We start from the raw sequence: 17130 nt of genomic DNA on the forward strand, positions 1-17130 counted from the left end.
AAAACTTGATTCGCTTGACTAAATCAACCACTAAACTAAAATTGCTCAATCCTTCAATCCCTGTGGGATCGACCTCACTCATGTGAGTTATTATTACTTGATGCGACCCGGTACACTTGCCGGTGAGTTTTGTGTTGGATCGCTTTCCACACATCAAACTTGACCTATTTTTTATTTTTTTCTTGCATTTCACTAAATACCAATAGGCCTTTTACTTTTTCTAGTCCCTTGTCCCTTCCACAAACACACATAGAAGCTTGCGGCCATACCTGCCTCACGTGATTTACTATCTGAAGCAATTACTGCCTTTGGACAATTGTGCCCTCCATTCCAATTTACGAGAATATCAGAAGAAACCATTTAGATAAATAACCTTCTATGTGTGGTTTTTATTCACAAATAGTTAGGGAGAAAGGTCTTTTTAACCAATGATAAATTAATAATGCATAATAGTTCTTTTAATGTAACCAATATCATGGATTATATTTGTGGTGCAAGTTGAGCATCCAAACAAAATGAGTGTCTCAAGTAAAAAAAAGAAAAAGAGGTTGCTGAGTTTCACGGACTAGTTTAAGCAAGTTATATCAATATTATATATATACATAGCTCATGATATTCATAACTAGTGTACCCTTGTTTGGCTATTCCATAATGGGAATGGCTCTTTCGGAAAACAGAACACCCAAGGTCTCTGTTTTGCTCTCTTTCGTGGCTCTGTTCTTCAGCTCCAGTGGAGTTGGGGCACAGAATTCTTCGGTGTTCGCTTGCGATGTGGCCAAGAACCCTGCATTGGGTTTAGAGTATGTCTATTTAATTTGTTTTAGATGTCATCAATAAGTGTAATCAATAACTTATTAATCGACCTATCTAGCTCCTTTGTTAAAAGTTCTCTTGTTTCATCTTTACAACAATGCTCCACATGAGGTTTATATTGAACTATCACAACAAAGTTCATGTCATAACAATTTTTTTAAACCTAGCACAAACCCTCATGCCAATAACTCACAGAACAAACAGAGTTCAGAAAAAAATAAATAAATAACAAATAAAAAAAATCAAACACAAACAATTTTAAACCACAGGTTCTAGCAGAAAGCCAATTACCACACTAACAGTTAAAAAAAATATCAAAGAGAAACATTTAATCAAGTACAAAAACTTTCAAAACAAAAAGTGTTTCAATATTACACACATAACACATTAAATCATTCACCTATTCAAGAAATCAACTTCAGTCTCAGAAGAATATTACCATAAGAATCAGCAACTGAGGGAAAAATTGTAGTTTTACTCAAAAATACAATGTCCCCATTTTTATAGATGACTACCTAGCTTTCTACAATGGAAATGTCAAACAATCAGATTTCTGTCAATTAGAAAGTTAAGTTTTTTCTGTCAATTAATTATAAATTATTTTCTTGAAATTATTTTTAACTTTAAATTTTAAATTTTAAAATTTAAGTTTTAAATCTTAATTTAAAAAAGATAAAATTAAAAATAAATGATTTTTTTATATTTTTTAAAATGAAAACGTACCTTTGTGGGTGCTGGGTGAAGAGAAATTCTTGCTCTTGTTATAACTCCAAATTGTCCTAAGCCTCCAAGAACCGTGTGAAATAACTCTGAATTCTTTTGCTTAGAACATGTTATTAAATCTCCCTTTCCTAAAAAGAAACCACACAAATTCATTAATTAATTAAATAATATAGATAGATGATTGCATGAATGAATATAATCTTATAAAAAACGGTGACATCATGAAAAGAAAAAACGTTTCATGTTCATATTTCATATTATTTTATATTAATCTGAAAGAAATGGACCGTGTGTAAGACTTGGACTAACATAAAAGTCATGAAGTCAAACAAAGAAAAATGGAGGCTATGACCGTGTGAACGTAACTGCTTCTTAATCTAATAACAACTAAGCTATTCAACAACCAATACTTAAAATTAATTATTGAGTGAAGTCTCAAAACATGTTTAAAATAATTATATAGTTTAGCTTGACATATCAGAAGTGTGTATACAGGTGTGTATACAAGGATTTGATTGTTAATTAAAGTGGAGAAATTGATAAATTAAAAAAGTAAATTATAAATATTTACTCTTAGAAAACTCAATTTTCTTATATAGTTTTACCCATCCATAACCCTTTCATTATTTGTTCACCTTACCAGGATTGTATATGATTGGTTTTCATGTTAATCAGATTTCTTTCTTTCAATTCAATTTACAATTCAGCTCACCTTTCTTCTTCCTCTTCTACTTCTTCTCTACTCCTTGTCTTCTTTTCATTCTTTATATTCTTCACACCATTTTTGTTTCAGAAGAGTTGGGTGTTGTTTCAGAAGAGCAAGTTGACTTCAATAATAGTTGTATTTCTTCTTTGTCTTCTGAAGAAATTTCTGATATAAAAGCAGAGTAGCTCAATTTAGATGAATCTGTAAGTGAGTCAAAACCGATTCTTGAAGCTAACATTGGCAGTTTAAATTGTGAAGAAGACAGTGATATGTTTAAGCAACATTTTGGCAGCTTATCAAATACACACAAGGTTTGTCTTCTTTCATGAAATAATGATGTCATATTAGGCTATTTCTTGGAAGCATAAAGGATTTAAAAGTGTAAGAAAACTCTTATGTCCATTACTTTGAATTAGTCTCTTTGTTTTATTTGTCTTATTCTTATTTTGGGGAAATACTTATTAAGCTGCCCATTATAAAACTGAGAATATAGGTTGGCAATTGAGCTAGTTTATAACTAGCTTTAGTAGAAATTAATGCTTAGCTTATAAAATATATTGCTGGTTCTTTTTAGCATCGTCTTGGAAAAATATTGAAAATGACCGGTGGGTGACAAATTGATTATATTTAGGAAAAGGGATTTACGCATCTAATATGTAATATAGAGATAACACTATAGTAGGACTAAGCATAAATGACGTTTTTTCTCTAACTATAAAGTTATTGGCAACAATATTCATGGCCTGTTAATTTGTGAAAAGTTGAGGGTTTAAGTAGGGTTAATTTCTTTCCAAAACCAAGCCTTCTTTGCGGAGAAAATTTTGTCACAAATTTTGGATAATATAGATACAGTTGAAGTACTCTACAACTTGAGTTATTTTCTCTCCAGATTAGACCACATTAGCTAAGTATTTTGAGCTCTTTTAATGGTTATGTGCAGACAAAGTCAATAAATTCAGTAGTTAAAAGGTTTTCTACAAGGTATGTTGTGCAGCAGAATTACCCAGGAGATTGCAAAAGACTATTTATCAGTGCTGTTAGACATATAACTAATAAAAGCATGAATTCTGAGGAAAAAGCTGCAAATTATACCTTATCCAAAAATAGATCCTTGCAGGACAACGAAATTGACGAATTAAGAAATCCTTCTAAGCATGTATATGTGAGTTTTCAATTCAATTTACAATTCAGCTCACCTTTCTTCTTCCTCTTCTACTTCTTCTCTACTCCTTGTCTTCTTTTCATTCTTTACATTCTTCACACCATTTTTGTTTCTGGCTAACCAAGAAACCGTTCAAACTGTAAGAACTCTGTTAGAAACAGGAAGCTAAAAACAGGAAGCTGAAAACAGCAAGCTGAAAACAGAGAAACGAAAGCCAACTTATTCATTGAGAAATCACAGAAACAAAAGCTTATTAACGCTGCATTTGGATTCAGTCTCAGAAACAAAAATACAGAGAAAATAGATAAGCTGTATATTAAATCACAGTTCACAAACCCTAAAATACCACACATCTTCATCAATAACAGCATGCATGTTATCAAATTACAGTTCACAGACCCATATTTCAGAGATTAAAAGCCCCAAATTAAAACCCCTAAAATAGGAACCCTAAGCCACTGATCAATTTCAGAAGCAAATAGAAATCAATACATACCTATTCAATGATGTGAGCACAGCGAAGACGATGATGAGAAGCACGGAGATGATGATGGTGAGAGCGGCGCAGCGACGATGGTGACGGTCGCACACCGACGATGGTGAGGGCCGCACAGCGACGATCAGTGCAAGCGATGGCGAAGAGGAGATGACGATGGTCAATGTGGAGAGTAGTGCAGGTGAGTCGTGAGTGGGAGGCGATAACTCTCAATGGCGAGAGTGAGAGGGTTTTCGCTTGTAGTGAGGTGGTCAATGGCGAGAGTGAGAGGGTGAATGGCGAGATCGATAGTGAGAGGGTCAATAGCGAGCGTGAGTGGGGGGTGACGATGGTGAGCTATCGAGGGTGACTGATGAGCTATCGAGGGTTTACGCTCGAGGATGAAGGTGACTGAGACTCAAGAAGTTTAATTTGCTAAGTTTTACTAATAAGTGTTAAGGTCATCATCACTCATCATCAGTTTGCTTTCAGGAAAAACAAGGAAAAAAATTACTAAGTGTTAAGTTTTTGGCTCTAGAGACATTAGGCATCACTTTTAAAACGCACCCAAAACTTAACAAATAGGCTATCCTTTAAAAGCGTCTCCTTTGATATGAAAAGTGAACCTATAGATATCAACCTACGGCTACGCTTTTTAAGTGATATCTTTAATACCTAAGGCTACGCTTTTTAAATGATGCTGCATTTGTGTAGCCTAAAAAAATGTGGCTGAATGGGTATTTTTCTTGTAGTGAAACAACCCACTCCAAGAGGCAAGAAATAGAGTATTCTAAAACCACTTTGGAATCAAGGGAAGTTCTTAACCAAAGAACATTCAGACCATTACTACAAAATAATGGGTCTAAGGTCAGTGATCCCGGAAGTTAGATTCGATCTGAAAGAAGACGAATTTCCGGAGATTCAAGAGCAAATTCGAAACAGGAACTGGAAAATCCTAGCTAATCCTGAAACAAAGGTAGGAAGAAACATGGTTCAGGAATTCTACGCTAATCTGTGGCAAACAGACAGGCAGAGAATATCTGGAACTGCCCTCTATGACTATCGGACCTTGGTCAGAGGAAAGATTGTTCACATTCACTCGGACAAAATCAGGGAGATCTTTAAGCTACCACAGCTGAAAGATGACCCAGACTCCTTTAATAAGAGAATGATGAGAACAAATAAGGGCCTGGACAAGATTCTATAGGATATATGCATCCCTAGAGCCAGGTGGACCACCAGCACCAAGGGCATCCCAAATCAACTCAAAAGAGAAGATCTCAACCCAGTCGCTAGAAGCTGGCTGGACTTCATTGGGCGTTCTATATTGCCCACTAGCAACCATTTTGAAGTCACAGTTAAAAGAGCAGTGATGATCCAATGCATTATGCTAGGAAGAGAAGTGGAAGTTCATCAATTGATTTCGTGTGAACTTTACACAATTGCAAACAAGAACTCCAAAGATGCCAAATTGGCTTATCCTAGCTTAATATCTATGCTATGTAAAGATGCTGGAGTAAAGATGGGAATAACCGAGTATATCTCAGTTGAGCGACCAATCACCAAAACATCAATGGAAAAACAACAAGTGCAGGATGACCCCATCAAGAGGAGAGCACAGGAATTCCTCTCGAAATTTCCTCAATTTGAGTACTGGGAGCATCTTGAAGCATCGGTTACCAAGTTGCAAGAAGCTATGGACCAAATAAAGGAAGAACAGAATAATCAAAATAGCATGCTGTGCAAACTGCTTGGGGAACAAGAAGAGCAAAGGTGTGACTTGAAGGAACTGAAGCATCCGAAATTATCTCTTGAAGGATAAAGCACCCCACAAACTAGAGGAACATCCACTTCCCGAAATAAAGGTTGTTGAGTCCTAATCTTAGCTTTACTCTGTGATAGTTGTCTTATAGATTTGCCTTAGAAGTTTTATAGGAGTAGTAGTAATTAGTATATCTATTTTTATTTTATTTTCAATTAAGCTATAATTTATTTTTCTCATCATCATCAAACATGAATAAAATAGTAGATTTTTATAATAAAGAGGCAATTTAATTTCGAGTTCTTAATAAGGAAAATTCTAATTATTTATATGTGGTGGCAATAATTTTTGTTTTCTGAATGAATGCTTGAACAGTGCATATTTTTCAATATTGAAATTCATGGATGTTAAAAGTATTGGCTCTTGAAAGAATGATGAACAGGAGAGATATTATTGATGATTTGAAAAATAATAAAATTGATTCTTGAAGCAAGAAAAAGCAGTGAAAAAAAAGAAGAAGAATCATTGGATAAAGAAAAAGAAAAAGCCTATAACCCTTAAAACCAAAAGCCAAGGGTGAAAAGGATCCAAGGCTTTGAGCATAAATGGATAGGAGGGCCCAAGAAAATAAATCCAGGCCTAAGCGGCTAAATCAAGCTGTTCCTAACCATGTGCATGTGGCATGCAGGTCCAAGTGAAAAGCTTCAGACTGAGTGGTTAAAGTCACGATCCAAAGCAAAGGAGTTTGCTTAAGAACTCTGGACACCTCTAATTAGGGACTGTAGGAAAGCTAAGTCACAATCTGAAAAGGTTCACCTAGCTATGCGTCTGTGGCATTTATGTATCCGGTGGTAATATTGGAAAACAAAGTGCTTAGGGCCACAGCCAAGACTCATAAAGTAACTGTGTTCACGAATCACCATACTAAACTAGGAGAATCAATAATACCATATGAATTCTAAGTTCCTATGGATGCCAATCATTCTAGATTTCAAAGGATAAAGTGAGATGCCAAAACTATTCAGAGGCAAAAAGCTACTAGTCCTACTCATCTGATTAGAATCTGAGCTTCACTTGAAACTATGAGATAGTATTGCTTCTTAATTTCTTTTTTTTCCCTATTTTATTTATCTAGTTACTTGAGGACAAGCAACAGTTTAAGTTTGGTGTTGTGATGAGCGGATATTTTATATGCTTTTTGGGGTAATTTCATGTAGATTTTAGTATGTTTTAGTTAGTTTTTAGTATAATTTTATTAGTTTTTAGGCAAAATTCATATTTCTAGACTTTACTATGAGTTTGTGTGTTTTTCTATAATTTCAGGTATTTTCTGGCTGAAATTGAGGGAGCTGAGCAAAAATCTGATTTAGGCTGAAAAAGGACTGCTGATGTTGTTGGATTCTGACCTCCCTGCACTCGGAATGGATTTTTTGGAGCTACAGGAGTCTAATTGGCACACTTTCAATTGGGTTGGAAAGTAGACATCCAGGGCTTTCCAGCAATATATAATATTTCATACTTTGCACGAAGATAGATGATGTAAACTGGCGTCCAACACCAGTTCCATGTTGCAGTCTGGAGTTCAGCGCCAGAAACAGGTTGCAAGTTGGAGTTCAACACCAGAAATAGGTTACAACCTGGTGTTCAACTCCAGAAACATCTCAGACACGTCAGAAGCTTAAGTCTCAGCCCCAGCACACACCAAGTGGGCTCCAGAAATGAATTTCTGCACTATCTATCTTAGTTTACTCATTTTCTGTAAACCTATGTTACTAGTTTAGTATTTAAACAACTTTTAGAGACTTATTTTGTATCTCATGAAATTTTTTTAGATCTGAATTTTATACTCTTTAACGGCATGAGTCTCTAAACTCCATTCTTGGGGGTGAGGAGCTCTGCAGCGTCTCGATGAATTAATGCAATTATTTCTGCTTTCCATTCAAACATGCTTTTTCCTATCTAAGATGTTCATTCGCGACTCACTATGAAGAAGGCGATGATCCGTGACACTCATCACCTTCCTCAATCCATGAATGTGTTCCTGACAACCACCTCCGTTCTACATTAGATTGAATGAATATCTCTTAGATTTCTTAATCAGAATCTTCGTGGTATAAGCTAGAATTGTTGGCGGCATTCATGAGGATCCGGAAAGTTTAAACCTTATCTGTGGTATTCCGAGTAGGATTCTGGGATTGGATGACTGTGACGAACTTCAAACTCGCGAGTGTTGGGCGTAGTGACAGACGCAAAAGGATCAATGGATCTTATTCCGACATGATCGAGAACCAACAGATGATTAGCCGTGCTGTGACAGAGCATTTGGACCATTTTTATTGAGGATGGGAAGTAGCCATTGACAACGGTGACTCCCTACATACAGCTTGCCATGGAAAGAGCCTTGCATTTATGAAAGTGAGGAAGAATTATGTTACAGGAATTCAGAAGATAAAGCATCTCCAAAACCTCAACATATTCTCCATTATTGAGTAACAATTATTTATTTTATGGCCTTTCAGTTTTTACAATTAAAACTAAAAATTATTATTGATATTATATCCTGACTAAGAATAATAAGATAACCATAGCTTGCTTCAAACCAACAATCTTCGTGGGATTCGACCCTTACTCACGTCTTGGACGACCTAGTGCACTTACTGGTTAGTTGTACGAAGCTGTGAGAAATAGTCCATTAATATTGGCATACACAATTTCGTGCACCACTTCTCTCTCTACGAAATGTATCTAACTAAAGAAAAAATCTAGAAAAATGTGTCTAATGAGTGAATAAATCCCAAGCTTTTCAATCCTTGGTCTACTTCAGCTTCTCCCGCCAGAATTGTACCCCAAAACAGGGTTGGTAACTGCCTGAAATCGCTGGTCATGTTTTCTTCTTAAAAAATCACGTGCGTCCATTGGCGCGTACGCGCACAGTGCGCGTACGCGTCCCTGGGGTTTTAGCAATCCGCGTGCAAGCGTGAAGTGCGCGAACACGTCCATGAGGTTCTAGCTAAGCATGAAGTGCGTGTGTGCGTGCGCGTCGCTGCTCAAGTTTTCAAAGCTCAAGTTTCCATGCTCCTTCCCTTAATGCATGCTTCCATCCTCTCCTCCGAGCCATCCTTGCCCTATAAGCACTGAAATCACTTAAAGCATCGAATGATAATAGAAGAGGATTAAAATATATCAAATTTAATACAAAAGAAGCACATTTTCATCTATGATGCAAAACTGGGAAAGGAACACAAAACCATGCATTTTATATAAATAAGTGTGAAAGATTATTGATAAAACCCTCAAAATCTATACAAGATAAACCCTAAAAATGGGGTTTATCAATCCCCACACCTTCGTATAGTAGTACCAGCAAGAGCACTAGGTCGTCCAAGTAATACCTGAGCGAGTCTGTGTCGATCCCACGAGGATTTTGGTTTGAAGCAAGCTATGGTTATCTTGCAGGTCTTAGTCAGGAAGATCAGAAGGTTGTTGGAATTGTTGTCAAATTTGCATTAAAAGGAATATTGGAATCAGTAATAGGGATATGTTGAAGGATTGGAGTTGCTTTGTTTTTCTGAATTAACTCTGGTATTACTGCTCTTTTTGCTTATGAGTGATTTCTTCAATGGCAGGCTGTATGTGATTGACACTGGCTTGAGTAGCTGCCAATACTCCTCTAGATATGAACCCCAAGTTTAGTGCGGATCCATTCTGATTGAGGGTGAAGCTCGTACAGTCCATTCTCCTTAATGATCCTCCTCAAAACGCCACAGACAAGGTCAGATCTTCCGGATCAGAGAATGCTGCTTCTATCGATTCTAGCCTCTACCACAGAGATCCTAATCTCCCCGGAAATTGGCTGAACTGATGTCTTGAGAAGTCTCCATCGAAATCATGGATTAGCTGTCTGAGAGACGTATATTCAAGCCATTGGTTCATCATTGTCCGATGAAAGACGCACTTTGAACCCATGTAGACGTGGTTATTTATCAAGCATGTTTGTCTTAATGTGATGAACAGAGCTGATTATCACTGATCATCCTACTCACCACGTTGAAGTACGAATATAAATCTTAGAAATAATTAAACACAAATCGAAGAGAAATAGTAGTACTTGTATTAATTGATAGGACTCAACAGGACTCCTCCCCTCAACCTAGGAGGTTTAGAAACTCATACTGAAAGTAAAATACAAAGTAAAAATGTGTATGTTGTGCGAATATGATGATTAAAGGTTTGAATAACATAAATTTAATCCCTTAAATACTAAATAGATAACTAGTAAGGGTAAAATAGTCCTTTTATTGTTTGGGCTGAGATTTGTTGAGATTCACATGCTATGAGATCTCTTGGGAGTGGAACGCCAGCTAGGGCTCCTCTCTGGGCTTTTGGATTCCAGTCTCTGCTCTTTGGGTGCTAGACGCCTGGAAGGGGGCAGAAAGCTGGCGTTGGATGCCAGCTTTGGGCCTTCTAATCTGAAGAAAAGTATAGACTATTATGTTTTGCTGGAAATCTCTGGAAGTCAACTTTCAATAGTTATTGAGAACGTTTCAGTTGGACTTCTGTAGCTCTGGAAAAGCATTTCCGAGTGCAGGCAGGTCAAATGCAGACAGAAATGCTTTCTCTGTCTCTAAATAAGACTTCTGCTCCAGCTCCTTAATTTCAGCAAGAAAATACCTGAAATTGTTCAAAAACACAAAAGCTCATACTAAAATCCAAAAATGTGAATTTAACACTAAAACCTATAAAAACTCAATAAAAACTAAACAAAACATACTAAAAACTATATGAAAATAATACCAAAAAGCGTATAAAATATCCACTCATCACAATACCAAACGTAAGCTGTTGCTTGTCCCCAAGCAACTAGAAAAATGTAGGATAAAAAAAAAATAAGATACAATAAATTTCTAAGTTTCCAATGAAGCTTTGTTACAATCAAATGAGCGGGACTTAGTAGCTTTTTGCTTCGGAATAGTTTTGGCATCTCACTATCCATTGAAACTCAGAGATGTTAGCATCCTTAGGAACTTATAATCTAGATGATATTATTGACTCTCCTAGTTAAGCTTATTTTGATTCTTGAACACAGCTTTCAAAGTCTTGGCCGTGACCCCTAAGCACTCCGTTTTCCAGTATTACCACCAGATACATTCATGCCACAGACACTTTAACTGGGTGAACCATTTTAGATTATGACTCAGCTTTGCTAGAGTCCTCAGATAGAGGTGTCCAGAGTTCTTAAGTACACTCTTTTTCTTTGGACCACGAATTTAACCGCTCAATCTCAAGCTTTTCACCTGACACCTTCACGCCACAAGCACATGATTAGGGACAACTTAGTTGAGCCGCTTAGGCCAGGATTTTATTCCTTAAGGCCCTCTTATTCATTAATGCTGAAAGCCTTGGCTCCTTTTATCCTTGCCTTTTGGTTTAAAGGGTTACTGGCTTTTTCAATCTGCCCTCCTTTTCCTGCATTTTTGGGCAGTAATGGATTTTTCTGCTTTTTATTTTTTTCTTTTTCTTTTTCGCCATTTTTGCTTTCTTTTTCGCATGCATATGTAATTTTTTTCTTTTGTAACAAGCTTTTTCTTTTTCCTTTTGCTGCTTTTTCTTGCTTCAAGAATCAATTTTATTGATTTTTCAGATTATCAATAATATTTTTCTTTTTCCTTTATTCTTTCATGAGCGAACATTATAAAATTTTAACTTCAAATATGCACTGTTGAATCATACATTCAAAAAACAAAAGCAATAACACCACATCAACCTAATTGAACTATTCTTCTTTTAAACTTAAAATTTATGCATCTACAAATTCTTTCGATAAAAATTTTTTATTTAAGAAAGATGAGAGATATATGGAACATTTTACAACTTTAAGACATCAATGCAAACGATCATACAACTAGAACAACTGAACAAATAAATAAACAAACAGAAAACAAAAAAATAATAGGAAAGGCGTGTAAAGAGAACAACTCCACCTTTAATGGCGGCGGTGAGTGCTCCTCCTTGAGGATCCAATGCGATGCTTGATCTCCTTTATGTCACTTATTTGCCTTTCTTGCTCTTCCCTCATAGTCCTTTGGTCTTCCCTTATGGCTCTTTGATATTCTCTTATTTCATTGAAGGTGGTAGCATGCTCTTGATGCTCCATCCTCAATTGCTCCATGTTAGTGCTCAATTCTCCAAGAGAAGTTTGCCATTGATCCCAATCGCTTTGGGGAGAAAAATACATCCCTTGAGGCATCTCAGGGATCTCATTAATGGCATGTCATTGGTGCACAAAATTTGAATCTCAATATCAAAATCAAGATTTCTTATGATCTCATACCACTAACCAACAAGTGTATTGGGTCGTCCAAGTAATACCTTACGTGAGTAAGGGTCGATCCTATGGAGATTATTGGTTTGAAGCAAGCTATATTTATTTTATTATTCTTAGTCAGGATATCAATTAAAATTATCAGTTTGAATTATTAGAAAAATAAAAGAGTGTGAATTAAATAATTGTTACTTGAATAATGGAGAATATGTTGGAGTTTTGGAGATGCTTCGTCTGCTTTATTTCAGCTTTTCTCTTGTAATCCTCTTCCCACACGCAAGGTTCCTTCCATGGCAAGCTCTATGTAGGGTGTCACCGTTGTCAATGGCTACTTCCCATCCTCTCAGTGAAAACAGTCCAAATGCTCTGTCACAGCACGGCTAATCATCTGTCGGTTCTCAATCAGGTTGGAATAGAATCCAATGATTCTTTTGCGTCTGTCACTAACACCCAGCCTTCAAGAGTTTGAAGCTCATCACAGTCATCCAATCCCAGAATCCTACTCGGAATAGCACAGACAAGGTTTAGACTTACCGGATTCTCATGAATGCCGCCATCAATTCGGCTTATACCACGAAGATTCTGATTAAGGAATCTAAGAGATACCCATTCAATCTGATGTAGAACGGAGGTAGTTGTCAAGCACAAGTTCATGGATTGAGGAAGGTGATGAGTGTCACGGATCATCACCTTCTTCAAAGTTAAGCGCGAATGAACATCTTAGATAATAAAAAGCGTGTTTGAATGGAAAACAGAAGTAATTGCATTAATTCATCGAGACGCTGCAGAAGTAACCTAGGTTTACAGAGAATGAGTAAACTAAGATAATTGGTGCAGAAATCCACTTCTGGGGCCCACTTGGTGTGTGCTGGGGCTGAGACTTAAGCTTCTCACGTGCTTGGGCTGTTTCTGGAGTTGAACGCCAGGTTGTAACGTGTTTTGGGTGCTGGACTCCAACTTGTAACCTGTTTCTGGTGCTGGACGCCAAACTGCAACATGGAACTGGCGTTAAATGCCAGTTTACATCATCTATCTTCGCGCAAAGTATGGACTATTATCTATTGCTGGAAAGCCCTGGATGTCTACTTTCCAACCAAATTGAGAGCGCGCCAATTCGACTCTTGTAGCTCCAAAAAATCCATTCCGAGTGCAGGGAGGTCAGGATCCAACAGCATCAGCAGTCTTTTTTCATCCCAACTCAGATTTTTGCTCAGCTCCTCAATTTCAGCCAAAAAATACCTGAAATCACAGAAAAACACACAAACTCATAGTAAAGTCCAGAAATATGATTTTTTCCTAAAAACTAATAAAATTATATTCAAAACTAATTAAAACATGCTAGATTCTACATGAAAATTCTCCCAAAAAGCGTATAAAATATCCGCTCATCACAACAGCAAACTTAAACTGTTGCTTGTCCTCAAGCAAGTAGATAAATAAAACAGGATGAAAAGAAATTAAGAAGCAATAATATCCCAGAGTTTCAAGTGAAGCTCAGATTTTAGTTAGATGAGCAGGGCTGGTAGCTTTTTGCTTTTGAACAGTTTTGGCATCTCACTTTATCCTCTGAAATTCAGAATGATTGGTATCTATAGGAACTCAGAATTCAGATAGTATTATTGATTCTCCTAGTGTAGTATGTTGATTCTTGAACACAGTTACTTTATGAGTTTTGGCCGTGGCCCTAAGCATTTTGTTTTCCAGTATTACCACCGGATACATAAATGCCACAGACACATAACTGGGTGAACCTTTTCAGATTGTGACTTAGCTTTGCTAAAGTCCCTAATTAGAGGTGTCCAAAGTTCTTAAGCACACTCTTTTTGCTTTGGATCACGACTTTAACCACTTAGTCTCAAGTTTTTCACTTGGACCTGCATGCCACAAGCACATGGTTAGGGACATCTTGGTTTAGCTGCTTAGGCCTGGATTTACTTCCTTGGGCCCTCCTATCCACTGATGCTCAAAGCCTCGGATCCTTTTTACCCTTGCCTTTTGGTTTTAAGGGCTATTGGCTTTTTTTCTTTTTCTTGATCTAATGAAATATTGTAATTTTAAAATTTTTTTTTCACTGCTTTTTCTTGCTTCAAGAATCAAATTCATGATTTTTCAGATCATCAATAATATTTTTCATGTTCCTCATTCTTTCAAGAGCCAATATTCATAAAATTCAAGATAAAAAATATGCACTGTTCAAGCATTCATTCAGAGAACAAAAAGTATTGCCACCACATATAATTAATTATAATTTTTCTTATTAAAAACTCGAAAAATATAAATTAATTCTTTATTCTAAAAATCTACTATTTTATTCATGTTTGATGATGATGAGAAAAATAAATTATAACTTAATTGGAAATAAAACCAAAATAGATATGCTAATTACTACTACTCCTATATAACTTCTAAGGTAAATTTCTGTAATAACACTATCACAGAGTTAAAGATAAAATTAGAACTCAACAAACTGTATTTTGGGAAGTGGATGTTCCTCTAGTCTGTGGAGTGCTTGGTCCTTCAAGAATTAATTTCTGACGCTTCAGCTCCCTCAAGTCATGCCCTTGCTCCTCTTGTTCCCTGAGCAGTGCAAAGCATGCTACTTTGATTATTCTGTTCTTCCTTTATTTGGTTCATAGCTTCTTACAACTTGGAAACAGATGCCTCAAGATGCTCCCAATATTCGAATTGAGGGAGTTCTGGGAGGAATTCTTGTGCTCTTATCTTGATTGGGTCATCCTGCAACGGTTGTCTTTCTATTGATATTTTAGTGATTGGCCGCTCAACTGAGATATACTCAGTTACTCCCATCCTCACTCCAGCATCTTTGTAGAGCATAGAAATTAAGCTTGGATAGGCCAATTTGGCATCTTTGGAGTTCTTGTTTGCTATTTTGTAGAGTTCACACGAGATTAGCTGATGAACCTCTACTTCTCTTCCCAAAATGATGCATTGAATCATCACTGCTCTTTTAACAGTGACTTCAGAACGGTTGCTGGTGGGCAATATAGAACGCCCAATGAAGTCCAGCCATGCTCTGGCAACTGGTTTGAGATCTTCCCTCTTGAGTTGATTTGGGATGCCAGTGGTGCTGGTGGTCCACCTGGCTCCAAGGATGCATATATCCTCTAGAATCTTGTCCATGCCTTTGTTTACCCTCATCATTCTCCTGTTAAAGAAGTCTGGGTCATCTTTCAGTTGGGGAAGTTTAAAGATTTCCCTGATTCTGTCAGGGTGGATGTGAACAATCTTTCCTCTGACCAGGGTTTGATAGTCATAGAGGGTAGTTCCAGTTATTCTTTGCCTGTCTGTCTGCCACAGATTAGCGTAGAACTCCTGAACCATATTTCTTCCCACTTTTGTTTCAAGATTAGCTATGATTTCCCAGTTCCAGTTTCGAATTTGCTGTTGGATCTCCGGATATTCATCTTCTTTCAGATCGAACTTGACTTCCGGGATCACTGATCTTAGACCCATTATTTTGTAGTAATGGTCTGAATGTTCTTTGGTAAGAACTTCCCTTGATTCCAATGTGGTTTTGGAATACTCTCTTTCTTGCCTCTTGGAGTGGGTTGTTTTCCTTTAGGAGCCATGATCTTAGTGAATATGGTTTAGTGATCACGGATAAACACACCAAACTTTGAGGTTTGCTTGTCCTCAAGCAAAAGAAAGGAAAGAAGAGGGATAGAAGGAGAGCTAGTATCGAATGGTGGATGATGGGAGGGTTGCCGAATGTGGATATAAAGGGGAGAGGGTGGGTTTCGAAAATAAGAAAAAAAAGATAAGATAGAAGATAAGATTTATAAAAGATAAATATGATAAGAAAAAGATATAATTTAAAACTAAAAAGTTGTTAATTATATTTGGAAAAGATAAATTTGAATTTTTTATTTTGAAAGACGATTTTAAAAGATAATTGAGTTTAAAAAAAGAGTTGGATTGGATTTGAAAAAAAAAAGATTTGTCTTTATGGATTAAGATACATTTGATATATTTGAAAAAAAGAGATTTTAGAAATTAGGGTTTTTAGAAATTAGGATTAAAATTTTTGGAATTGAAGGATGATATTTTGAAACATGTTTATGCAAGAAATCATGAATTGAAACATAAAAATTAGAAAATTTGTGAAGAAAAACGAATTTTACCACCTCGTCACCATTCTGGTGTTAAACGCCCAAACGCTGCATGTTTTGGGCGTTTAACGCCCAATTGCTGCTTCTTCTGGGCGTTCAACGCCCAGCTGTTGCTTCTTTTTGGCGTTGAACGCCAGGAAGTCCTTTGTCACTGGGCGTTTTTCTGAACGCCCAGGATGCTGCAAATCTGGCGTTGAACGCCCAGAAGGTGCTTCTTTCTAGCGTTCAACGCCCAAATGGCTATCCTTACTGGCGTTGAACGCCCAGTAGGTGCTTCTTTTGGGCGTTCAACGCCCAAAATATTTCTTACTGGCTTTTTCACGCCAGTGAGCTTCCAAATTCCCTTGTAACTCCGTGAATTCAATCAATTGCTATTTTACCTTGAAGATCCTTGACATATACCTGTAAAAATCAATTAATTAACAAATAAACTTTGTTAATGGCTGGGTTGCCTCCTAGCAAGCGCTTCTTTATTATCTTTAGCTGGATTATTACTGAGCTTTAATCAAGCCTCAGTTTTGAGCATTCTTGCTCAAAATTGCCTTCAAGATAATGTTTGACTCTCTGTCCATTAACAATGAACTTTTTATTAGAATCATTATCCTGAAGCTCTACGTATCCATATGGTGACACTCTTGTAATCACATATTGTCCTCTCCACCAGAATTTTAATTTTCTGGGGAATAATCTAAGCCTAGAATTAAATAGCAGAACTTTTTGCCCTGGCTCAAAGACTCTGGATGACAATTTCTTATCATGCCATCTTTTTGCTTTTTCTTTGTAAATTTTTGCATTCTCGAAAGCATTGAGTCTAAATTCCTCTAGCTCATTTAACTAGAGCAATCATTTTTCTCCAGCTAACTTGGCATCAAGGTTCAAGAATCTGGTTGCCCAGTAGGCCTTATGTTCCATTTCCACTGGCAAGTGACATGCCTTTCCATACATAAGCTGGTATGGAGAGGTCCCTATAGGGGTCTTGAATGCTGTTCTGTATGCCCACAGAGCATCATCCAATCTTCTTGCCCAATCCCTTCTAT

The 17130-nt window shown here is 36.8% G+C and overlaps 1 long non-coding RNA gene across 2 annotated transcripts in view; it reads right to left on the minus strand.

The window, feature by feature from the left end:
* The window catches only part of LOC110272586 (uncharacterized), a 28154-nt gene extending 24103 nt beyond the window's left edge, over nt 1-4051 (minus strand). The window contains exons 1-4 of one of the 2 annotated variants that reach the window (XR_008000472.1): nt 3901-4051; nt 3439-3541; nt 2249-2407; nt 1537-1664 (exon numbers count right to left, since the gene is read on the minus strand). This is a non-coding gene — a long non-coding RNA (uncharacterized LOC110272586). Of the gene's footprint in view, nt 1-1536; nt 1665-2248; nt 2408-3426; nt 3542-3900 lie in introns of both variants that reach the window. The other variant, XR_008000471.1, reaches the window with a different exon arrangement.
* Nucleotides 4052-17130: the final 13079 nt, after the last annotated feature.

Source organism: Arachis duranensis, chromosome 6 (genome assembly GCF_000817695.3).
Source record: "Arachis duranensis cultivar V14167 chromosome 6, aradu.V14167.gnm2.J7QH, whole genome shotgun sequence".
Lineage (NCBI taxonomy): Eukaryota > Viridiplantae > Streptophyta > Magnoliopsida > Fabales > Fabaceae > Arachis > Arachis duranensis.